Below are 26,810 nucleotides of genomic sequence, written 5' to 3'. Positions count from 1 at the left end.
AGATCCCTTTTTCAAGCAACATATTCTGTCAAGTGTTTCTGTTGCATAATCAAAATTGACATTATAAACCTGCCAAAAAGTCAATCTTATTCACAATGTGGTTGTCATGGAAATCTTATCACTAACTCACCATGCACACAAGCCATGGATATCTGATTATAAATACTCTATTCTAATGCATACCTTACTGTTTTATGTGTGAAACATAAAAACCATATATATGCCATGCCTACTTTTCACTTAAATAGTTTGTCTTCCCCAAGGCATTTTTCCAGTAACGTGGAAAACTAGGTGCTTCAGAATAACTATTTGTACTCTGAGCAAGATGTAAATATCCCTAGGACAAGATAAATCACAGGAGTCTAACAGATAAAGTAAGCAAAAACACACATGCAATAACAGTGATCGTACTCGTGCCTTGTACTCTCCTTTGAGTATCAGCATAAAAGAGCTACCTGTAAAAGTACAGGGTGCTTTTAAATCCACATATAGATGTTGGTTTGCATGAAGTTGAAAAAAAGAGAGAAAATAGAAACTGAAACAAATGAGAATCATTGCAGAAATGCAGAGTACAAAAGGAGAAACAGAATCAAGATATGGTATACAAAGAGTACATACAAAAATGTAGGTCATTGAACAGAGTAGGGGTGGGGGAGAGCAAAAAAATAGAACATTTAACAAAAACATTTTAAAGCAGAAGAAAAAGCAAAACATGCTAGATTACAGCTAGGTCATAGTGAATTCAGAATAATTTGAGGATTATTCAGTCACACCTCCTCCTCATCCTCCTCTTCCTCTGCAAATACCTGGGCAACACTGGATGAATTGTTGCATTTATTTGTATATTGCCGAATCCCTACTTCCCATGAATTGTACATAACAATCACAATGACCTCCGGGATCTGACTTATCACTATATTCATAATAGAAAAATGCTTCAAATCTTAATTTATTCATCTTGACTAGAATGTAAACTTGACTTCCATTAAACCAAGAGACCACCAAAAAAATAGAAGCACAATTGCCATCTTTTCCTTTATTATTCACAGACGGTCAGAGGCCGCAGGAGATTTTTTTTTGCAATCAACAGGAATTTGGAATTCAGCAAGGGCTTTGATACAGTTCCTCTGGATAGGCTGGTACTGAAAATAAAAAATAGCAGAAATCAGTCAAAATATTTTACACTGGATATGACTGTTGTCCAGAAGATGGTGGTCTATGTACTGTCATTAGACGGGGAGAATGTTACGTGTGGTCCCACAGGTGGTCCGTTTTGGGATCTCCTTTTGTTTAATGTGTGCGTAAATGCACTCAAAGTCACAAGCTCCATGCTTAAATTTGTAGATGACACAAAGCTAATGAAGGTAGTAGATTGCAAAGCTGAAGAGAATAAGCTACAGGAGAGTTTGAATATACTTGGCAGACAGAAGGCAGAGGAAATTAAATGTGGAGAAATGCAAAGTTCTTCACAATGGGGATAAAACATTCTGGAAGACATGCTCATCTGTGGGGGGAGCATTGAGTTTTACTGAGTGGATCATCAAGGAAACATAGCCTAAAAAGAGGAAAGCAATGGAGATTTGCAGTTGAAACTGTGTCGCAATTATTGTGTGAGCTTGTTACTCTGGGCTGAGATTTGCAATGCTCTTTTGTTTTAAAGTACTAAATTTCTCTTGTGTTTTAGATCGAGTATGGCAAAAAGGAGCTCTGGCAATGCTGAGGTCAATGGGGGTGGTCAAAGGAATACCCTCCAGTGACTGGAGACAAACAAAGGATGGTGGTTGTGATTGTTAGACGTCAATCATCACAGCCCAAGGGTAGCACTGCAGGAGTTCCTCAGGGAAACATCCTCAGTGCAACCATCTTCAGCTGCTTCATCAATGACTTTCCCTCCATTTTAAGGGCAGCACCAGAGCTGAGAAAAAGGAATGGTGAATGATAGAAGAGGGGAATTCCCTATCTAACACCATTGTGGGGCCACCATCACTATAAGTACTTCAGCGGTTCTTAGGGCAACTAGAGATGGCCAATATACGCAGCCTTGCCAGGATTTCGCATTACCTGAGAACAAATTAAAAAAAACAATTTCCATAGCACATGGGATGGAAAGCTACAATACACAAGTAGTGAATTTACGAAATAACAACAGAAAATGCTGGAAAAACTCAGCAGGCCAGGCAACATCCGTGGAGAGAAAATAGAGTCAACGCTTCGGGGCAAACCCTTTGTCAAGACTGGAAAAGCACAGGAAATGAAATAGATTAAAAGGCCGGGCTGGGAGAGAACAAAAGAGAAGTGAAGAGACATTAAGAGGTATTCAAAACGAGGCGAGATGGTGATAGGACTAGTGGAGACAAAAGACAGCTCTAGATTAGGTGTGAAATGCACTGGCAGAATGGGAGACAGCTGCCATGTGGGAGAGAGAAAAAGGGGGGGGGGAAAGGGCCAAAACAAAGGTGTGGATAAAAAATAAGTAAAAGTGTAATAGGGGCCAAGGTTATGATCTGAAATTGTTGAACTCGATATTGAGTCCGGAAGGCTGTAAAGTGCCTAATCGGAAGGTGAGTGAATTTACTAGCTAGGGACACTTACTTCTATAAGAGGAACCTTGAGTATGAGATGTAGGTGGGGAAAGTATCGCAGGTCAGGCACGGTTGCAGGCACCTCATTGTGGGGTCAGGAAATTTTGCAGCAAGGTCGTTAGGACTGTGAAACAGAGCCAGTAGCACAGACCAGATTCTAAATCAATGTATAATTAAGGGGAAACGCACAGATAAATATCAAGATGTTGTGCTAGATACTAGTTGGGGGAAAGTAGGACCGAGGGAAGAAGAGGTAGGCAGCTGAGTGAGGAAAAATCTAGGTGGCAGAATATCATGTACGTGGATCAAGTGACTTCAATTTCAGGTCAGGACTTGTCTGTTGGGAAACAAAGATAATTAAAAATAATAAGGCGCTTCAAAATACTTAAAACCTTAAATACACTTGATATTTATCGTTTATACATCTTACCAAGATGGCTGAAGGACAGAAATTTCAGAAAGGAAACTGCAGCCAAGCTACCTGGTGGCCAGAGCTGGAACTACAAGCTTTTAAATAAGCAATTGCACAGTCACAGGCCTTTGTGACTGAAAAAACGTGACAAAGAGGGGACTGCTCTAAATGGGAAAACCCTACAGCGCCACCTTCAGGGATCACAGGCTATAACAAATGTGTGCGGACACAAGTGACATTGAAAACTTCGTAAGGAACGTTAACAAGTGATATCACCTACTGGTTCTAATAATTTATATTTACAGGTATATAGAATATCTCTTCCAAAATGCTACAAAGTGTGAACATTCAAAGTTTTCTGAGGGCCTTGAACCCAGACTCCCCCCCCCCCCCCCGCCGAGGAAATAAATTCCTTATGTAACAGTTAGTAGACCCACTTGTACAATTGTTACTGTGTTCTTTGTCAAAGCTGACTCTTGTAAACTATGACACCTGCCAACTTTTCTATCTCAGTGGTACAAATGCTAGTTCTCTTAAAGAAAAAATAATCTTTCAGGTTTCCTTTTCTTTGAAAAAACTAACCTTGACTATCTTGGTAAAGAATCATCTCCCACAGCTTCACTTTGGCCTACCATTATTTCAAGTTTTATCTCCCTCGGCTCGCACATTCTTCTGAAAATACATTATAACCAAAGCCTGTCTGCCTACTCCAGTCGAAGTTAGAAGATCTCAATGCACCAAGGATTGTCAGCTAAATATTACAGGATATAATATATTTAGAAATAATTGGGAAGAAATTATTTTTTTACGCAATGAGTTGTTAGGATTTGGAATGCACTGCCTGATAGGATGGTGGAAACAGATTCAATAGTAGCCTTCAAAAGGGAATTATATAAATACTTGAAGGAGAAAAGAAATTGCAGGGATATGGGGAAAGAGCCGGGGAGTGGGACTAATGGGATTGCTCTTCGAAAGAGTCGGCGCAGATTCGATGGGCCGAATGGTCTCCTTCTGTGTTGTACTATTCTATGATTCTATAAGAAGCATCGGCGGGAAACTCAGCGGCGGCAGCGGGGCTACAAAAGGCTTCCAGAGACCAGGTAGGCCTCACAGCGTCGGCGGGAAACTCAGCGGTGGCAGCGGGGCTATAAAAGGCTCCAAGAGACCAGGTAGGCCTCACAGCATCGGTGGGAAACTCAGCGGGGCTATAAAAGGCTCCAAGAGACCAGGTAGGCCTCAGTGCGTCGGCGGGAATTTCAGCAGTGGCAGCGGGGCTATAAAAGGCTCCAAGGGACCAGGTAGGCCTCAGTGCATCAGCGGGAATTTCAGCGGCGACAGCGGGGCTATAAAAGGCTCCAAGAGACCAGGTAGGCCTCAGTGCGTCGGCGGGAATTTCAGCAGCGCCAGCGGGGCTATAAAAGGCTCCAAGAGACCAGGTAGGCCTTACAGCGTCGGCGGGAATCTCAGTGGTGGCAGCGGGGCTATAAAAGGCTCCAAGAGACCAGGTAGGTTTACTAATCTCCAATCTCACAGAGAGGGAGAAGTAAAAAGGAATCGAAGTGTGATGTCACCAGAAAGCAGGTAAGTGATTGGTTGGTGAGTATTTCTCTCTTTTTTAAACTTTACCTCTGTGGTTTATACTTTCTAAGCTCTCTCTGGTATACTGGGGACTGTTTGTAAAACCAGGGCCCTTAAATATACCATTTAACTGTAGTGTAATTGGTGGGATTGATTTGATTTTATTTAATTGCAATTAACTAAAGGGTAAGTCATGGCAGGACAGCCCGGTGCCATGGTATGCTCCTCCTGCGATCTGTGGGAACTCAGGGACACTTCCTGTGTCCCTGACAACCATGTGTGCAGGAAGTGTATCCAGCTGCAGCTACTGGCAGACCGCATTGCGGCACTGGAGTGGCGATTGGATATACACTGGACCATTCGCAATGCTGAGGACGTCGTGAATAGCACGTTTAATCAGTTGGTCACACAGCAGGCAACGGTTGGACAGGCAGAAAGGGAAGGGGTGACCAACAGACAGAGTACTAGGCGCAGGCAGGTAGTGCAGGGATCCCCTGTGGACATCCACCTCTCAAACAGATACACCAATTTGAGTACTGTTGGGGGGGATGGCTTATCAGAGGAAGGCAGCAGCAGCCAACTTCCTGGCACCAGGGGTGGTTCTGCTGCATAGGATGGGAGGAAAAAGAGTGGGAGAGCTATAGTGATAGGTGATTCTATTGTAAGGGGAATAGATAGGCGTTTCTGCGGCCGCAAACAAGACTTCAGAATGGTGTGTTGCCTCCCTGGTGCAAGGGTCAAGGATGTCTCAGAGCGGCTGCAGAACATTTTGGAAGGGGAGGGTGAACAGCCAGTTGTCGTGGTGCAAATAGGTACCAATGATATAGGTAAAAAATGGGATGAGGTCCTAAAAGCTGAATATAGGGAGTTAGGAGGTAAATTTAAAAAATAGGACCTCAAAGGTAGTAATCTCAGGATTGCTACCAGTGCCACGTGCTAGTCAGAGTAGAAATAGAAGGATATTTCAGATGAATACGTGGCTAGAGGATTGGTGTGAGGGGGAGAGATTCAAATTCCTGGGACATTGGAACCGGTTCTGGGGAGGTGGGACCAGTTCAAACCGGACGGTTTGCACCTGGGCAGGGCCGGGACCAATGTCCTAGGGGGAGTGTTTGCTAGTGCTCTGGGGGAGGGTTTAAACTAAAATGGCAGGGGGTTGGGAACCTGAACAGGGGGACAGAGGAAAGGGAAACAAGGATAAAGGAAAAAGATAGGAAGGAGAAAAACAAAAGTGGCAGTCAGAGAAATCAACAGTTTAAATCAAACATGGCCACAGTAAATAATAATTCTAATAGGTCTAAGAGCGTTAAAAAAACAAGCCTGAAGGCTTTGTGTCTTAATGCGAGTAGCATTCGTAATGAGGTGAAAGAATTACCTGCGCAAATAGAGGTAAACGATTATGATTTGATTGGGATTACGGAAACATGGCTCCAGGGTGGCCAAGGCTGGGAACTCAACATCCAGGGGTATTCAATATTCAGGAAAGATAGGCAAAAAGGAAAGAGAGGTGGGGTAGCATTGCTGGTTAAAGAATGGATTAACACAATTGTAAGGAAGGATATTAGCTCTGATGAAGTGGAATCTGTATGGGTAGAACTGAGAAATACCAAGGGGCAGAAAACGATAGTGGGAGTGGTATATAGACCTCCAAACAGTAATGCGGAGGTTGGGGATGGCATTAAAAGGGAAATTAGAGAAGCGTGCAATAAGGGCACAGCAGTCATCATGGGTGACTTTAATCTACATATAAATTGGGCTAACCAAATTAGTAACAATATTGTGGAGGAGGAATTCCTGGAGTGTTTACGGGATGGTTTCCTGGACCAATATGTCGAAGAACCAACCAGAGATCAGGCCATCTTAGACTGGGTATTATGTAATGAGAAAGGATTAATTAACAATCTTGTTGTACGAGGCCCCTTGGGTCGGAGCGATCATAATATGATCGAATTCTTCATTAAGTTGGAGAATGAAGTTGTTGACTCAGAGACTAGGGTCCTGAATTTAAATAAAGGAAACTATGATGGTCTGAGGCGCGTGTTGGGTAGGATTGATTGGGGAATGTCACTCAAAGGGTTCACGGTGGCTAGGCAATGGCAAACATTCAAAGACCACATGGATGAACTACAGAATTTGTTCATCCCAGTTTGGCATAAAAATAAAACAAAAAAGGTGACTCAGCCGTGGCTAACAAGGGAATTTAGGGATAACATAAGATCCAAGGAGAGCACATATAAATTGGCCAGAAAAAGCAGTAAACCTGAGGATTGGGAGCAGTTTAGGATTCAACAAAGGAGGACAAAGGGATTAATTAAGAAGGGGAAAATAGAATATGAGAGTAAGCTTTCAGGGAACATAAAAACTGACTGTAAAAGCTTTTATAGATATGTGAAGAGAAAAAGATTGGTGAAGTCAAGCGTAGGTCCCTTGCAGTCAGAATCAGGGGAATTTATAATGGGGAACAAAGAAATGGCAGGCCAATTAATTATATATTTTGGTTCTGTCTTCACAAAGGAGGACACAAATAACCTCCCAGAGATGTCAGGGAACATAGGGTCTGATGAAAGGGAGGAACTGAAAGAAATCAGTATTTGTAGGGAAATGGTGTTAAGGAAATTGATGGGAGTGAAGGCCGATAAATCCCCAGGGCCTGATAATCTATATCCTAGGGTACTTAAGGAAGTGGCCCTACAAATAATAGATGCATTGCTGATCACCTTCCAAAATCTGGAACAGTACCCATGGATTGGAGGGTAGCTAATGTTACCCCACTATTCAAAAAAGGTGGTAGAGAGAAAACGGGGAATTACAGACCGGTAAGCCTGACATCGGTAGTGGGGAAAATGCTAGAGTCCATTATAAAAGATGTAATAGCAGAGCACTTGGAAAACAGTGACAGGATCGGATGAAGTCAACATGGATTTACAAAGGGTAAATCGTGCTTGACTAATTTACTGGAATTTTTTGTGGATGTAACTGGTAAAATAGATAAGGGAGAACCAGTGGATGTGGTGTATTTGGACTTTCAGAAGGCTTTCGATAAGGTCCCACATAAGAGATTAGCGTGTAAAGTTAAGGCACATGGGATTGGGGGCAAGGTACTGACTTGGATAGAGAACTGGTTGGCAGACAGAAAGCAAAGAGTTGGAATAAACGGGTCTTTTTCTGAGTGGCAGGCAGTGACGAGTGGGGTACCGCAGGGATCGGTCCTTGGACCCCAGCTATTCACAATATATATTAATGATCTAGACAAGGGAACTAGATGTAATATCTCCAAATTTGCAGACGACACAAAGCTGGGTGGGCGTGTGTGCTGTGAGGAGGATGCCGAGAAACTCCAGGATGATTTGGACAGGTTGGGTGATTGGGCAGAAGCATGGCAGATGCAATATAACGTGGATAAATGTGAGGTTATCCACTTTGGTGGCAAAAACAGGAAGGCAGATTATTATCTGAATGGCAATAGATTGGGCGAAGGGGAAGTGCAACGAGACCTGGGTGTCCTTTTGCACCAGTCGCTGAAGGTAAGCATGCAGGTGCAGCAGGCGGTTAAGAAGGCAAATGGTATGTTGGCCTTCGTAGCGAGAGGGTTTGAGTACAGGAACAAGGGTGTCTTGCTGCAGTTGTACAGGGCCTTGGTGAGACCACATCTTGAGTATTGTGTGCAGTTTTGGTCGCCTTATCTGAGGAAGGGTGTTCTTGCCATGGAGAGAGTTCAGCGAAGATTCACCAGGCTGATACCTGGGATGGCAGGAATGACGTATGAGGAGAGATTGGATTGATTGGGCTTGTACTCGCTGGAGTTTAGAAGAATGAGAGGGGATCTCATTGAAACTTATAAAATTCTGACAGGACTGGACAGACTAGATTACGCTCTTGTGAAGCATCTTTGGACATTTTCCTACATTAGATGTGCTATATAACTGTAAGTTATTGTAAACATTATAAAAACAATCTTAAACTTGCTCCAGCTGACTTGGCATCATTTTCATATTGCTACTGTACAAGTGCAAATATAATCTATCCGCAAATTGGTAGTAATTATCCTTGATCCCTAGATTAATTTCCCTTCCACAATTATATTCACATTGGGTAATGGGTATCAGCCACCCCAACCAGCTCATATAATGCTTACAGTTTGAATAGAAAATCACTTGTGTGTTGTAATAAAGCAGAAAGGAAATGGAAGTGGCTCTAAAGAGATAACATTTATTAAAATCAGGGGAACATTATATATGTGGAATAATTTCTTTCCTTGAAATTTCCTTGAAAGGAAAACAATAAAAGGTTGCAACCTAAATGCAAGTAATTTTTGTACATAACTTATTAATGCAGTGCTTCTTTTCTTTGTTGTATTTCTTATTACTGCAGCATCTGTGCTAGTCTGAAGTATGAAGTTCCAAACGGATAATGTGGAGAATATCCTCGAAAGCAGTTACCAGAACTTCCTGGATTTGAATAACTGTCGACCGCATTCAAAATTAACTTGTTGTCGGACACATAAGAACATAAGAAATAAGAGCAGGAGTCGGCCATATGGCCCCTCGAGCCTGCTCCGCCATTCAATAAGATCATGGCTGATCATCGACCTCAACTCCACTTTCCCGCCCGATCTCCATATCCCTCGATTCCCCTAGAGTCCAAAAATCTTTCGATCTCAGCCTTAAATATACTCAAAGACTCAGCATGCACAGCTCTCTGGGGCAGAGAATTCCAAAGATTCACAACCCTCTGAGTAAAGAAATTCCTCCTCATCTCAGTCTTAAATGGCCTACCCCTTATCCTGAGACAATGCCCCCGAGTTATAGACATCCCGGCCAGGGGAAACAACCTCTCAGAATCTGCCGTCAATCCCCTTCAAAATCTTGTAAGTTTCAATGAGATCACCTCCCATTGTTCTAAACTCCAGATAGTATAGGCCCATTCTACACAATCTCTCATCATAGAACAGTCCTCTCATCCCAGGAATCAATCTAGTGAACCTTTGTTGCACCGCCTCCAAGGCAAGTATATCCTTCCTTAGATTAAGAGACCAAAACTGTGCACAGTACTCCAGGTGTGGTCTCACCAATGCCCTGTACAATTGTAGCAAGACTTCCTTACTCTTATACTCCAACCCCCTTGCAATAAAGGCCAACATGCCATTTGCCTTCCTTATTGCTTGCTGTACCTGCATGCTAGCTTTCTGTGTTTCTTGCACGAGGACACCCAAATCTCTCTGAACACCAACATTTGAAAGTTTCTCACCATTTAATTCAGTCGCGTTTGCGCCCACTTATTGGCTATAAAGTGGTTTGCGCCGGAAGTTTTTTAGCGCCCGAAATTCAGTTGGTCCCTAACATCGGCGTTAGCTGGTAGCGCTGCGCCGGCACCGATGACGTCATCGGTGTGTGCAGCGCCCCGGTTCCAACGGTAATCCGTCCCGATGGCCAAATTTAGTTGCGGCCGCCTCGCTCGTCGCGGCCGCAAACAGCGTTTGCAAAACGGTGCCTTGCAGCTCGGAGAGGCCGGCGCATAAAGGTGGAGGGGCGGCCGGCCGCTTTCCCGGCGGCCGCCTGGCCGCACCTCCCTCCCCGAACTCCTGCACCACCCCCCCGCGGCATTGGTGTGTGACTCCCGCGAGCCCGGCACTTCTCCGTGGTGCCGGGCTCATTTGCCGGGGGAATCCAGCGGCGATCTCACGGCTGCAGGCAGCTCCTCCTTAAGAGAAGGAGGAGGCCTGCAGTACCCCAGCCTGCCGCACCGCATCGGGTGCCGCAGCGGCAGCTGGACGCCTGAAACTGACATTCTTCGCCCCAAACGAGGCGGCCAAACCCTGCAATAGCGCCCGCCTCCGTCTTGGGGCGGCGCAACTGAATTTCAGGCGGGCGCTACGGGAATCCGGGCGAGCGCAAAATTTCGGGCACTAAAGACCTGGCGCGGCGATACCGAATTTCTAGGCCATTCTGTTTTTTTATTCTTCCGACCAAAGTGAATACCATTTCCCTACATTATAGTCCATCTGCTAACTTACTGTCCACTCATTTAGTCTATCTTTATTGCTTTGCAGATTCTGTGTTCTCCTCACAGCTTACTGTCCCACCTAGCTTTGTTTCATCAGCAAACTTGGATATATTACACTCGGTCCCTTCATCTAGGTCATTAATATAGATTGTAAATAACTGAGGCCCCAACACTTGCGGCACCCCACTAGTTACAGCCTGCCAACCTGAAAAAGATCCGTTTATCCCTACTCTCTGTTTTCTGTCTGTTAACCAATCCTCTATCCATGCTATGAGACAACCCCCAACCCCATGAGCCCTAATCTTGTGTAATAATCTTTTATGTGGCACCTTATCGAATGCCTTTTGGAAATCCAAATATACTACATCCACTGGTTCCCCTTTATCTATCCTGCTAGTTACATTCTCAAAAAACTCAAATAAATTTATCAAACACGATTTCCCTTTCATAAAACCATGCTGATTCTGCCTAATCATCTTATGATTTTCTAAGTGCCCTGTTACCACTTCCTTAATAATGGATTCCAGCATTTTCCCGATGACTGATGTCAGGCTAACTGGCCTGTAGTTCCCTGTTTTTTTCCCCCTCCTTTCTTGAATAGCGGTGTTACATTTACGACCTTCCAATCCGCTGGGAACATTCTAGAAACTAGGGAATTTTAGAAGATCTAAACCAATGCATCCACTATCTCTTCAGCCACCTCTTTTAGAACTCTAGGATGTAGGCCGTCAGGTCCAGGGGATTTGTCGGCTTTTAGTCCCATTAGTTTCTCTCGTACTTTTTCCCTACTTATATCATAATTGAGCAATTCAAACAGTCTCATTAGCTTTCCAGACAACCAACGCAACTTGCTGAATTTGTATCAAATTAAGCTTGATACAAGATTCTGACTCTGCAATTTTCTCCCCTATTTCTTTTAATACCCTGGGTGGAAACCATCAGGTCCTGGAGATTTAACTATCCTAAATCCCATTGTTTGCTCCATTACCAATATTAAAATTTATATTGAATCCAATAAGTTCCTCTCCTTGAATTATTTTTCATTTCCCTTCTATCACTGGGATTTTATCCTCTTCATTAAAAAACCCTGCTGTCTATTAGAGTATTTCATGTACTTCTTCCCCCAATAGAAGCGGAGGGATATGGAGTATACTTGCAGCTTAAGTTACAAGTCCATGTTCCATTGCACTTTCAGTGTAATTACTTGTTTTCCCGTGACTTATATTCAGGAACAATTTTGAGTTGTCAAATTGTTTGCAGAGCTTAAACAGCTGTTCTGAGTGTCATTGGCATGTACACTTAGAGAAGAAAGTGAGAAGATGAACTGCAGGCCTCAGTAAATGTCATTGGCCCGGATTTTGCGATGAGAGTAACGGCGAGGGTATCAGCGCTCACCGTTATAATGAAAGAAATCTGACAGCAACTTCCGGAGTATGCACATGCGCAGTTAAACATGGAAATCCAGAAGTTGCTGTTACAGAGATACCCCGCTCCTCCACGGAGTGCGCTGTTGTAGTCCTCGCCCATAGACTCGGCACTGAAATGACTGCAACAGCGAGAACTTGCTGCACTTGCTCATTACTTCCACACTAAAAACTGCTGAAAAAGTTAGGGCTGGTGCATTCATGTGAAAGTGAGTTTTTAATGGCATGCTAAGAGATGTTATGACACAAAAAATGGAGGTATAGTGAACAGTGAGGAGGATAGTGATAGACTTCAAGAGGACATAGACAGGCTGGGCACAGCACTTTGGATGTGAAGGACTTAGAGAAGGTGCAGAAAAGATTTACGAGAATGGCTCCAGGGATGAGGGACTTCAGTTACATGGATAGACTGGAGAAGCTGGGGTTGTTCTCCTTAGAGCAGAGAAGGGTGAGAGGAGATCTGATAGAGGTGTTCAAAATCATGAGGGGTCTAGACAGAGTAGATAGAGAGAAACTGTTCCCATTGGCGGAAGGGTCGAGAACCAGAGGAGACAGATTTAAGGTGATTGGTATAAGAACCAAAGGCGAGATGAGGAAAAACTTTGTTACGCATTGAATGGTTAGGATCTGGAATGCACTGCCTGAAAGGCTGGTGCAGGCAAACTTAATCGTGGCTTTCAAAAGGGAATTGGATAAGTACCTGAGGGGAAAAACTTTGTAGGGCTACGGGGAAAGGGTGGGGAAGTGGGACTAGCTGAAGCGCTCTTGCAGAGAGCCAGCACAGGCTCGACGGGCCGAATGGCCTCCTTCTGTGCTGTAACCATTCTATGATTCTATAATTACTGGACAACCTCTCTGGCAATGAAAAATTAATTTTACAAATGTGGAGTCTCATTCCCTCAGAAGAAAATTAGTGTTAAGAGATTTAAAAAACAAATAAAATTTAAAATAAATCTTTTTTTTTTCTTTTTCTGTCAGTCTCTTTTATCTCTCTCTCCCTTAATCCCATCTGTTCACTTTCGGTAAATCATTGTACTTCATTGGCTGTAAAGCACATTGGGATGCCCAGAGGTCATGAAAGGCGCTATATAAATGCAAGTCTTTCTTTCTTTTCTTACATCATTTAAATCTAATTTTTATTTTCTGCTTTATACTTCCTGGTTTGGACTTTGCACGGGATGCGGGGGGAGAGCGGATTTTAACCCCCAAAAAAAGTAAGTTGAAGTCGGATGGGAAGTTAAGTTGTTGAAAGTCTGAATCCTGACCCCAACCCGCCTCCAACCCGCCCAGTTCTGGTTTTAACGGAGGCGGGACAGGGACGGGCAGCCAAGCCTCTCCCAGGATGCGGATCTGCCATTCAAATATTATGAGGTTGGATGTCTCTGCTTTAATCTCAATTTTAAATTTAACTGTAGCTGGTCGGGTTTTGCAGGCCTCGTGAAACCCGCCAGCTAATGTAAGGCGAGGACTGCTGGATCCAGGAGGTAAGTGCTTTTACTTACCTCCTGGATCCAGGGTCCTTGCTTCACCCATCACTGCAATTGGAACCCCCCCCCACAAGAGGCCTCTGACCCCCCCCCACCCCAGGCCTCCAACAAGCCCCATAAGCCCTACCCCCATGCTCCTCTGGCCCCCCAATCTGCCCCGATCAGTGCTCCCGGACCTCCGATGATTACCCGGCCCTACTTTGCCCCAACCCATCCCCGCCTGCCCCCGGCTCCTCAGGCCCTCCGATGCTCACCCATCTCTATCACCACCCCCCCCGCTCCTCAGGCTCTCTGATGATCACCCTCCCCCCCGCCCCCCTCCCACCCCCACTCCTCAGGCTCTCTGATGATCACCCTCCCCCCTGCCACCCCCAGGCCGCTCCTCCGGCTCTCTGATGCTCACCCAGTCCTGCCAACCACTCCCCGGCTCCCACGCGATCCCTCGCTACCTCCTCTCTGCGGCTTGGTGCCACAGGCCAACCCACCCGCAGCCAGCCAGCCTCTCCATCTGGCTGGCTGCAGGCGGCAAACAGAGATTTCCAACGCAATCTGGCCCCGCCGTTCTTCTGGGTTTCCCGCTCGCGACCAAGCACCCCTGTCCCCCCAACCCACCTCCCGATTAAAATTCAGGCTTGCGTGGTTCAGTGAGGATACTTCAAGCTGATTGGTTGAAGAGCCTCGCTGTTGCTTACCCTGTTCACAGATGCCACAGATCCCCTGTAGAGGGTGCCGCGCTGGAAAAGACGCCGGATTAGAGAAAATCTCCGCTGACAAGCCCGTGAAAGGTCTGTGGGTAGTTTTCAGCGTGGTGTTCGGCGAGCGCTGTTCCTTCGCCGCTGAGAGTAAAATCCGGGCCACTGTGTAACCAGCTACCAGGAAGTGCATGAAAATGGCTCCGGTTGGTACTTTCTCCTACTGGGAAAGTGTTTCCCTTCTTTGTGATGTCTGCCCTGACAAGCCAAGTTGCAAATTAATTTTGTAGAGAACTGGGAGCATAAACTTGCATATGAACTATACTGTACTGCATTTCCTTACAGTTTATCAGAATGTTCTACACTTGTTTTTGGCCCTTTTTTTCATAAAGGATAAGAAGAAATTGTTTCAGATCAATAGATAGCACAGCCTGCAGTCAGAAAACTTCAAAAGCTCTGTCTGGAAACCAATTAAACACTTTGAAAAGGTGAAATGGTGCCTTCCACTCAGGTTAAGCACTGTGAAAGGATTCGCAAATTTCATGTCTCCCCCGAAGATTTACTTTTGGTTTATTAAAGAAGCCCTGGTTGGACTGAGTTTGGAATCCAGGGCTCAACAAGATGGCTGCGGTCAGCCTCATGGCCGAAGCCTGTAAGTTTCAGTTTGGACTAACAAAGAAGGAACTGTCCAGAAACTCGAATGCAGACAGACCTTCTGCATTTATGCATGAGAAGCAAACCCAGTGGCATTCAGGCCTCTGATTAAAACCCATAAAGGTTGTTTACGCAAACAATCAAGAGCAGGCAAGGCCTATTCAATATGTAATGTGACAAGCTTAGCTGCATTTCAGACCTTCGTTAGAGAACATCGACACTGTTTACAAACGATCAACGGGGCATTCAGACTGGAATGGCCCCATCATGAAACCCGTTGGACAAAGGGGAACACTGATGAGATGTTTAAAACCAATTAACTGGCCATCCAGGTCGATGGGCCCAGATCGGTACCTTTTGTATGAGTTTTAACATGTCCAGATCAGACAAAAGAAATGAGCTGATCTGGCGGGAGATAAGGGCTACCGGGAAGGATATAAATAGTCCCTCGGGAAGTCATCTCTCTCTCTCTCCCGCCTCACCTCCGGTGCCCTGCCGTATCATCAACCCAGCGAGAGGATCGTTGACGAAGAGCCCGTCCAGGGAAGTAGGATACCCGCAGTTATGTTTGAATTACTGGGGTATCTCTGCTTTGGGGCGGTGAAAACCTAAAACATCAGCAGGCAACAGGGCACAGAGCAGGCATTTCAACATCCTAGGCTGGTGAGCATCAACTTTCTGGCCCATTACAAGACAATCTAGATAGGTGTAAAATGTGGGAGTTAAGGGGAATTGCTAAAGTGTCATTTTAGTCATTTTCCCTCGATGTGTCTGTTTCTCCTCCCCCGTTAAGTGTAATTGTGTTGCATCCATAGTGATTTTTCTCTGTATAGTAATTGTTTCTCTATTTTTAATAAACATTGGTTTTCTTTGTACCAAACCACTGGTCTCATTTGTCTATATCGCTACTTGTAAATAAGTCCGGTGGTGAGGACCAAAGGGGAAGCAATTCGAACCGCACGGGGCTGGAGCAGCTCAGACACGACTGACTGGCCAGACACAAACCCAAAACCAAAACCCCCTACAACTGGGAAGATTTTGGTACAACAGTTCTTTCTGTGAAGTATGCAGTTCCCTTTAGCTCATGTTTAGGACTTGGAAAAAGCAGAGAATGGAACAGTGGCCTAGAAATTCGAACCTTTCCTTCAGCCATTAAGGCCAATTTTGAAAAAAAAATGGCGGCAACCTCACTTCCGCCCGTTTCCGGCGCAGAACGTAGCAGCTGCCATATTGGGCAGGTCGGCAGCGCTGACGTTGCCTGCGCTCGCCGCAAGTATTTTAATTACCAAGAGCGTGACGTCAATTGGTGTGCAACGCCCAATCGACACACATAGAAATATATGGCCTAGAAATTCAGTTCGGACGCTATTGCGGCGCTAAAGTCGGGCGCTCGGAAAGTGCAGGCGAGCTCGCCGAAATTCAGTAGATTTGGCCAACTTTTTGGCCGAGCGCTGCAAAAGGCGTTGGAACCCTGTGTTCAGGCGCTAATCCGGCGATGCGGCCTGATAACGCCGATTCCGGGCGCAGTGCAGGTGCGATCATGTGCTGAGTGTCAGCAGACACCCTGACGCCGGCCAGCTCTTAAAGGGGGAAGGGTCAACTTTGACTGCAGCCACGCCCTGCATGCTGTAGCCCTGCAACTAGGCCTCAGGACTGGTTGTGTACCAAATCAACGCCTGGAGGTCATGGAGAGGGCCCGTGAAAGAGCCCAGCGGTTCTCTGAGCATGCGCTGGGTGTGCTCCTTCATGGGGTACGCAAGAGAAGACGGGTCGTGTGCCCGGCTAGTGGCAGGAAGGCTCCCAGGAGCCAATTCAGGGAGGCGTGGACCAAAATTGCCCGGAGGGTCTCCTCCAACTCCGATGTTCCCAGGAGTGCGGACCAGTGCCGCAAGAAATACAATGACCTTTGTCGGCTGGTCAAGGTGAGTACCCTTTCCAGTGTCCCCCTCATCCTTGCATGTGCACCTCCCATTAGGGCCAAAGGGACATCAAAGGTCTAATGCCCAGCCCTCCTGCCGCTGCAATGGCACTTGCATGTTAATCAATAGCTCTTTCTGCACTTATCACACTGTGCAAGCTATTCCACCATGGGAGGCCTCACACACAGCAACAGGGCACCACACTGTGCAAGCTATTCCACCGTGGGAGGCCTCACACACAGCAACAGGGCACCACACTGTGCAAGCTATTCCACCATGGGAGGCCTCACACACAGCAACAGGGCACCACACTGTGCAAGCTATTCCACCATGGGAGGCCTCACACACAGCAACAGGGCACCACACTGTGCAAGCTATTCCACCATGGGAGGACTCACACACAACAACGGGGCACCACACTGTACTTAGACGCCCTCCTTTCTCTTGCAGGCCAAGCTGGCGAGGAATGCCAGGAGCCTGCGTGTCACTGGTGGAGGCCCTCGCGATTACCAGGAGCTAACGGTTCTGGAAGAGAGGGTGGCCCGACTCCTGCGTCACCCGGTGATTGGGCCTGTGGCGCTCGGCGATGCCGACCCTATACTGGAACCCACTGGTAAGGACAGGACCGGGTGCACCTCTCTCCTTGCCCTCGCGCATCAGATCTACATCCTTCCCCACTGGCCGAAAAATGCGCATAATGCACCAGTGCGGCCTCCCTCGCTGTCGGCCTGTCCTCACTCTAAAGCTACACTTGTGCCTTCCTGCTTTCAGCTGGTGAGGAGGAGGTGCTCCCTGAAGCCCAGACAGCTAGGCCCTCGGAGGAGGAGGACGTCGAGGAGCAGCAGGAAGGCGCCACCTCGGGGGAACCCTCCTCCGCTCCAGGAGATGGCAATGAAGGGGAGACGTCTGGCGTGCCGGAGAGCCAGGGGGAGGCGGGGGAGGGGAGCCCCGAACCTGGTCCCAGTGGCATGGACGCACGCGGCAAGGCTCCGGCGGCACGCCAGCCTTCTGCCCAGAGGGGGGAGGCGGTGGAGGGGAGGGCAGAACCTGGTCCCAGTGGCGTGGCCGCACGCAGCAAGGCTCCGGTGGCACGCCAGCCTTCTGGCCAGAGGGTGGAGGCGCCCTCCAGTCCGGACTCGGACGTCGCCCAGGAGGTGCGCCTCCTGGACGAGATGTCGGCGGCGTCGGAGCGGCGGCACGTCGAATTCATGGAGGTGGTGGCACAGATGCCTCACGCCATCGAAAGCCTCGCACAAACTGTGGTGGCTTTCGGCCAATCCCAGGCCAGGGGCCTGGAGCAATTCGCAGCAGCGCACGCCAGGGGGGTGGAGCTCCTTGTGGCAGCGCATGAGAGGGGGGTGCAACAACTCGAGGCAGCGCAGCACACCAGTCGCCAGCTGAGAGGTGCTGGGCAGACAATGGCACTGCAGATGCGGGCACATGCCGGCGCAGTTGGGGCACTGACTTCTGCCACCCTTGCACTGGCGCGGAGGCGTCGCCAGGCCAGCCGCCGCCCTGCTGCCGCACACCGGTCTGGCGACCAACAGTTTGGCGCGCTTGCTCCCCGGCCAGGCCGCCTGAGTGCACGTGTGTCTGGCGACCAGCGCGCGCCTGGCATCACCCACCTTGTCCCCATTGGTGCAGGCGACCCTGCCACTCCCCCAGCCAGGGTGCAAGGAGCTGCTGCAGGCAGTGAAGAGGGCCACCCACAGCTGCAGCAGCCACCAGCCGGCCCCTCCCGGGCCCGCCCTCGTGTAGGCCGACCCCCAAGGGCATCTGGCGAGACGCCTTGTCGCCCTGAAGATCCTTCCCCCAGCCTCGCCACAGCCTCACGGCCCAGCTTGAGGCGCAGCAGCAGGACGGGCCGGGGCAAAAGACAGCTGTCGACAGACTCGCCCTCTCGCCACACCGAATAGAGTGTGTTGAGCGAGGGTTTGGGTGATGCGGGGGCTTCTGTTCTGGGGGGCATTATGTTGTTTGGTTTTATGGGGGTGTTTGTGTTGTGGGGGGGGCTTGTTTTTGTTAGGCCAGTGAGGAAGGCCATTTGGATGGTGAAGTTTTGTTAGTCCTCCCCAGGTTTTGGGAGTGACAGAAGTTTGTGACTGTTTTTTGGGGGTCTTCTCTGTTTTGCTCTTCCATGTGGGAAGGGCCCTGAGTTTTTGAAATAAAGATGTTTATTTATTCACCATGTGCAGGTGTCATGTTTCAAGTGGTTGTTGGGTTAACCGGCTGAGGGCTTGCGGAGCGGCTGCCTTCAGCTGCGTTCAGTGGCCCAGGCCATTCCCTGACAGGGGGCCTAGAAGTGTCGAGCAATAAGCCCCCGGCGGACGGCCCTTGGACCTTGTCGCTCCCTCCTGGCCTGGTGCTCCTCCTCCTCAGGGTCCTCCTGCTCGTCCTCCTGAGGTGGTGGGGCAATGTCAGGTGGCAGTGCCTGAGTCCTGCGGATAGCCAGGTTGTGGAGCATGCAGCACACCACGACGAACTGGGAGACTCTATCCGGCGAATACTGAAGAGACCCGCCCGAACGATCCAGGCAACGGAACCGTTGCTTGAGGACGCCTATCGTTTGCTCTATTAGGTTCCTTGTGGCTTGATGGCTTTCGTTGTATGCCAGCTCCGCTGGGGTCCTGGGCGCGCGGAGCGGGGTCATGAGCCATCTGCACAAAGGGTAGCCCTTGTCCCTGATAAGCCATCCCCTTGGTGGAGGCTGTGCCTGGAACATGTCAGCCACAGTAGTCTGGCGCAGGATAAAGGCATCGTGGCTGCTTCCTGGGAAGCGGGCATTGACAGCTAGGATGCGCTGCCTGTGGTCACATACCAGCTGCACATTTAGGGAATGGTAGCCCTTCCGGTTGCGGTATTGCTCGGCATTGTGGATAGGTGCCCGCATAGCCACATGCGTGCAGTCAATGGCGCCCTGCACCATGGGGAAGCCCGCGATCCTGGCAAATCCGACTGCACGCTGCTCCTGCTTGTGTTGGGTCATGGGGAAGGAGATGAATTGGTGCCTCCTCGCGAAAAGTGCTTCAGTGACCTGTCGGATGCAGCGATGCGCGGCGAACTGGGAGATGTTCGCAATGTCCCCAGCAGCGGCTTGGAAGGAGCCGCTTGCATAAAAGCTGAGAGCCACCGTGACCTTCACTTCCACCGAGAGAGACGCCCTGGACATGAGCTGTGGCTGCAAATCTGCATGAAGCAGCTGGCAGATCTCTCCAACCACCTCCCTTCTGAAGCGCAGCCTCTTAACACAATGCGCCGCAGTCATGGTGAGATATGAGACCTGCTCCCGGTATTGCCTGACTGGGTAAGGCCTACGTTGGCGACGCCTAATGGCCCCTCTGCGTCTAGGCATGCCTGGCCCTCTCTCAAAGCGTCTGTGAGCCCTTCGCACAAAATGTAGCAACTGAGGGTTGGCCCCCCATGCAGCCCCCATTACAAAGTTCCAAACAGCAAAATCACAAGGATGCAAATGTCAAAGCACTGGCTAGAAGCCAAAAATACCTCTCCTATGGTGTCCGAAATCAGTAATCTCTGTGCCTTGCTCTCTGTGCAGAAATCCAAACCAGTCAAGTCATTGCAGCGAAATGGCTGGCTTTTATGGGTGAGTGGATGTGCCCTTTAATTAGCGCTCCCCGAATCCCACAGGGCCTCTGTTGAGTTCCATTTCACAGTTCTTAGCAGCGCCACGCCCACATCGGCCGGGCGCCACTGAATTTCCGGTTTGGGGCGCACAAACGGCGTTGCACGACGGAATGACGTCATAAGATGCGCGCGCAGCTGAGCGGGCGCTAACACTTTGCGCCGGCGCTAAAGCCCAGCTGAATTTTGGCATAGGCGCAGATCCGGCGGTGCCCGGGCGCTAAGTGGATAGCGCCGGAAATCTGGCGCAAACGGCTGGCGCAAACAGCTGAATTTCTAGGCCATAGAAACATAGAAACATAGAAGATAGGAGCAGGAGTAGGCCATTTGGCCCCTTGAGCCTGCTCCGCCATTCAATGAGATCATGGCTGGTCATCCAAATTCAGTACCCTGTCCCTGCCTTCTCCCCATATCCCTTGATCCCTTTAGCCTTAAGAAATATATCCAACTCCTTCTTGAATATATTTAATGAACTGGCCTCCACCGCCCTCTGTGGCAGAGAATTCCACAGGTTCACAACTCTCTGGGTGAAGAAATTCCTCCTCATTTCAGTCCTAAATGGCTTACCCCTTATCCTTAGACTATGACCCCTGGTTCTGGACTCCCTGGCTATCGGAAACATCCTTCCTGCATCAAGTCTGTCCAGGCCTGACAGAATTTTATAGGTTTTGATGAGATCCCCTCTCAATCTTCTAAACTCCAGTGAGTATAAGCCCAATCGACACAATCTCTCCTCATACGTCATTCCTGCCATCCCAGGTATCAGCCTGGTGAATCTTCGCTGCACTCCCTCCATGGCAAGAACGTCCTTCCTCAGATAAGGCAACCAAAACTGCACACAATACTCAAGGTGCGGTCTCACCAAGGCCCTGTACAACTGCAACAAGACATCCTTGTTCCTGTACTCAAACCCTCTTGCTACGAAGGCCAACATACCATTTGCCTTCTTAACCGCCTACTGCACCTGCACCCCATCAGAACCCAGCATCAGGCGGTTAAGAAGGCAAATGGTATGTTGGCCTTCATAGCAAGAGGGTTTGAGTACAGGAACAAGAATGTATTGCTGCAGTTGTACAGGGCCTTGGTGAGACCATTTCTTGAGTATTGTGTGCAGTTTTGGTCGCCTTATCTGAGGAAGGATGTTCTTGCCATGGAAGGAGTTCAGCGAAGATTCACCAGGCTGATACCTGGGATGGCAGGAATGACGTATGAGGAGAGATTGGGCTTGTACTCGCTGGGGTTTAGAAGAATGAGAGGGGATCTTATTGAAACTTATAAAATTCTGACAGGACTGGACAGCCTAGATGCAGGAAGGATGTTCCCGATGGCCGGGGAGTCCAGAGCCAGGGGTCACAGTCTAAGGATAAGGGGTAAGCCATTTAGGACAGAAATGAGGAGGAATTTCTTCACCCAGAGAGTGGTGAACCTGTGGAATTCTCTACCACAGAAGGCAGTAGAGGCCAATTCATTAAATATATTCAAGAAGGAGTTAGATATATTTCTTAAGGCTAAAGGGATCAAGGGGTATGGGGAGAAAGCAGGGACAGGGTACTGAATTTGGATGATCAGCCATGATCGCATTGAATGGCAGAGCAGGCTCGAGGGGCCGAATGGCCTACTCCTGCTCCTATCTTCTATGTTTCTATGTTTCTATGTTGCGGGCAACCGTTAACCTTGGCCCTCGGTGGCACCGCCAGTTTCTGGGCCTAATCGCATTTCTAGGCCAGTGTTTTCTACTTTTAGAAGAAGTGTCTGATGATTCGGGCGGTTCCAATAAACAACATGTAATGGTATTTCTAGATGAATAAAATGATCATAGAGCTAGCTTATTCAGTTTCATAAGCATCTAAGAAAAAGATGATCAAACTGACTTAAACTCCTCAAAGCCTTAAATAATCATCGCAATTTTGATTTTTAACACAATATAGCTTCCCACAATGCCTTATCTCTTTCCAGGTTTTACTGCTAAATCTTCAACAATTTATTTTTCATCCTCAGTCAATTTCTAAGGAGCACAGGTGCTGCTTTTTTCTTATTCTGCTTTTAACTAAGATGCATTCAGAAGTAATAATTTTCCTTAATAAAGTAATACTTACCAGAAGGTAAAATGTTTAACAACCATAGCAGGTCACCTACAGACAAAAATTTAAACAACGTCAACATCCAGGAAACCCGTACGCCTGGGTTTCCTGACCTCAAAACAGCCTCCGAGCTAATATCCAGCCCAATATGATAGGCTAGATTCAACAGTCCAGCCTTATACACCTTTGAAATCAGCCAGCAAATGTCAGCTTAAACCTACTTTCATAACATCCAGTTTCATCAAATCTACACCTAATAATAGTTTGAAGAAATATCTGTTTACAGACAGCAAAAGATATTATATTTCGCATACTCAAAATACATTTAAACACAGAGAGAAAAATTCTTTTAACTACCTGAAAATTATGGGGAATTTTACGTTTTGCAGACAATACACAGATAACCACAATTCTACAGGGAAAATGTTTGATTTTAGCCCCCATACTATTTAAATATTATAGGAATTTCAGTGTTGAATAATATTTATTTTGGTAGACAATCAATCAGTCATGTTTGTTTTCACAAAGAGAACTGTACAACAGCACTAGCTTAGTAATTTTTCCACTGTGAATCCAAGAAATTGCCAGAGGCATTAATGTTTGTTCCGATTTTCACCTCAAAGCAATATTGAGTTCAGCCGCTTCACTTCAGTAAATTGCAATCACCTAGTTCAGAATCAATGTACACATGTCTCTCATAAATGAAAATCAAGACCTTTGTAATGTCCTTTGGGTTTCAAGCAACCATTATGTCACTGCCAGTCGGACTAACACAATCTAATGAGGATGTCTGCATCGTCCATTGGGTTTGAAGTACAGACAAGAATCTATTCCACAGGATCAATATGCCATTCAATTCTGGAATTCAATATCAAAATGTACAACAGTTTCGTTACAGTAAAAACTACAATGTTTCTACAACCATGATGAATATTTTGCATTATATAGTATAAATGTACTTATTATTAAGCTCCTATGTGGATAGAATGGATTAAAGAATGAATATTTTTAAATTAAAGTTTTGAACATCTCTTTCTAGCTCCTATGATAGATTCTGAGGGGGATTGACAGGGTAGATGCTGAGAGGTTGTTTCCCCTGGCTGGAGTGTCTAGAACTAGGGGGCATAGTCTCAGGATAAGGGGTTGGCCATTTAAGACTGAGGTGAGGAGGAATTTCTTCACTCAGAGGGTTGTGAATCTTTGGAATTCTCTGCCCCAGAGGGCTGCGAATGCTGAGTCTTTGAGTATATTCAAGGCTGAGATAGATAGATTTTTGGACTCTAGAGGAATCAAGGGATATGGAGATCGGGCGGGAAAGTGGAGTTGAGGTCGAAGATCAGCCATGATCTTATTGAATGGCGCAGCAGGCTCGAAGGGCCGTACTGACTACTCCTGCCCCTAATTCTTATGTTCTTGACATTGAAACTCCTCAGGCACTATCCCTTTCTCATTCAAAACCAGCATCATCACCTCCCATCAAATAAACTACCACCAACACCTCTGACCTCACTAACTACCACCTTCCTTTCTTTTCTAAAGTAATGAAAGTGTTGTTCCGCTCCCAGGTCTGGGCCTATCTCTCCTGCAGCTCCATGTGTGAATCCTACCACTCTATCCTCATCAGCAATTTACATTACTAGTGATTGGGGAGGGTAGTGCACAAGTTTGCATCGTTCAATTGACATGGTGAGCATTGCTGGGTCTAATGGTCTTTTCTCCTCTTTTTTTGCATTTGAATGCAGGTGAAAGGCATAAAAATGGTCATCAAACATTGAGACACATTGCTGCAACTGCAGGCTGTTCTGAGATGAATGACAGGGATGTTTCTGGGACTGACAACTCCAAGGAGAGGCTGCAAAATTGTGTTTATCTTCATTATCAAAAGAATATCATGGAACACACACACACAGATTATTTGATTGACTATGTTAAAGGTGCTATATAAATGCATGTTGTTGCTGTTACTGATTTAAACTGACTATATAATTTCAGACACAAATATGAAATTGGTAATAAGACTAGCAGTTGAAAGAATGTAGTTTTCCCCTTACTTAGTATTATATACATGGAGTAGAATCCCTTCTAAAGCAATTGATTGAGTCCTTTAAAAAGGTGAATGCTAAAAATTTTTTTATTCGTTCCTGGGATGTGGGCGTCACTGGCAAGGCCAGCATTTATTGCCCATCCCTAATTGCCCTTCAGAAGGTGGTGGTGAGCATACCACATACAGCATTGAGAACAAATTGAAAGATACAAGGGTAGATGCAAGGATAGAAAAATACTCCATGGAACACTTTGGGCTGGATTTTCCCAGCTGAGGCGGGTTAGCGTCGGGAGAGGTAGTTGACGGGTTCCGGTCCCGTTCCCGGCTGCAGCCGCTCTGCTGATAGAATTTTGCGATAATTGGGCTTGTTAAGCCCTCAGTGCGCGTTGCCCGACCCAATCATTAGGAGTGGGTCTGTTCAGCTCCTCTGATGAAGCGTTTGCTGCCGGTGTATTTAAGGGGGGCCATGCCCACATTTGCTGTCACTTCTACCTCCACACACCTGAGTGCTGCTTGAGAGCAAAATGACTGCACAGAGACAGAGGGCTGCGCCATGCCTCAACGATGGCTCCCTCTATGTTCTGGTGGAGGGAGTCAGAGTACACAGGGAGGCTCTGTTCCCTGGGAATGGAAGGAGGAGACCTCCTCACCAGACAAAGGCAGCCTGGCTGCAAATAGCTGAGGAGGTCACTGCAAGGTCTGGTGTTGCTCACACCTGGGTGCAATGCAGGAAGAGGTTCAATGATATACTGCGTTCAGTAAAAGTGAGCATAAAAGCACACTTACCTTAATTCTGCTGTGCCTGTCTTCACATCCCCATCACTCTGCATTGCCAAGCCTACTCCTGCACATCCTAACTCACCCCAGCATCCCTTGCACCATCATCCATCCCTCTCTCCCTATGTACAGAATCACATCCCCATCTTACTATGCACCCCTCACACTCAACATTATACAATGACAACAACTAACAACTCAAAAGGAGGCAACTTGGTATTGGCACCCCACTCCATCATAGTCTCCCTCTAAACATCTATGCTAGCCATTCTTTACACTCATTCCATCACTCTCACTAAAACTGCACTTCTTTCCCTCATTGCAAGAAAAGAGAGCCCACAATAAGAGGGAGAGGGAGAGAACAGGAGGAGGACCACCATCGCTCGCTGATCTCACCAGCGCTGAGGAGGCAGCTCTGGAGATTGCAGGAGACGTTGAGCAGCCTGAAGTGGGGGACGGAGAGAGGGGCTCATTAGAACAACCTGGTGACAGAATTATTTTCCAGACATCTTATTTTGCAATCATGAATGACTCGATTGGGATCTGATGTCAATAGAAATTGAGTGCTAATCATGTGCACAATGGGATGTGTCTGCAATCTACATATCACATGTCTAACTCATGTCTTTACTCTCCCACAGGACCATCAAGAGTCTGGCCCCCCACTGTCCAGGAGGAAGAACAGGAGCACTCCTCAGAGGATGCTCTAGCCTCTGAGGGAGCAGCGTCACCAGAAATGAGCGCACCCAGCACCAGCGCAGAGATGCACACCTCGGTGGGTCCTTTGTAAGATAGAGTAGTGTTGTCACCTGGTGTATCACAAGTCACAAGTGAGCAAGATCAGATGGTGGAGACAGGGACAGCAGTGAAGACTCCTCGTCGGAGGCCACAGGAGTCTCCTAGCTCTGCTGAGCTGCATGCAGACGCTGAGCCTTGGGGGCCATCCATGAAGAGGGTGATCCTGGAGCTTCAGGAACAAGTTCAGGAGGCTCTGACAGGGTTTGCAACCATGGTGACTGTGAGTGTGCAGAGAATGGAGGAGTCCATCTCAAATATGAGCAACGCCATGGCGCACGCACTGGCAACTGTAGGTTCTGCCATAGAAAGGATGGCAACCTCCATGGAGGACATAAATTGCCAGGAGAACATGGTAACGCTTCTAAATAGATGGTCATCTATGGAGGATAGATGGGCATCTATTGAGGAGAGAAACCAAAGGTTCATGGACGTCCTTGTTATGAGGAATGACAGCACAGAAATGGGTCCTCATGGCCCCACTGATGTGCAGCAAGCTGCTCTCCAGCTACTTGCTAGCAGAGAAGTGCAGGTGGCCCATGAGAGGGATGATGGTGGGAGGGGACATTGTAGGGGGTGGCGTGTGGTGGTGTTTGGCGCGTACGCCCAGTCAGTTATGCCACTGACTGTTTTGTGAGCGGTTCGAATCGCTCTCACGCCCCTGGGTTCTGGACACCGGACTTAGGTACAAGGCGACGGTACAGAGAAGACTCGAGTAGACAG

The 26,810-nt window shown here is 47.4% G+C and overlaps 1 protein-coding gene across 1 annotated transcript in view; it reads right to left on the bottom strand.

Annotated features, from left to right (window-relative positions):
- The window catches only part of LOC147122292 (dihydropyrimidine dehydrogenase [NADP(+)]-like), a 1,139,740-nt gene that overhangs the window by 794,967 nt on the left and 317,963 nt on the right, over nt 1-26,810 (bottom strand). The window lies entirely within an intron of this gene.

The sequence above is a fragment of the Somniosus microcephalus genome, chromosome 3, assembly GCF_052327205.1.
Source record: "Somniosus microcephalus isolate GS21.2 chromosome 3, FLI_Smic_1.0, whole genome shotgun sequence".
Lineage (NCBI taxonomy): Eukaryota > Metazoa > Chordata > Chondrichthyes > Squaliformes > Somniosidae > Somniosus > Somniosus microcephalus.
This window is presented reverse-complemented; position numbering and strand designations above follow the sequence as displayed.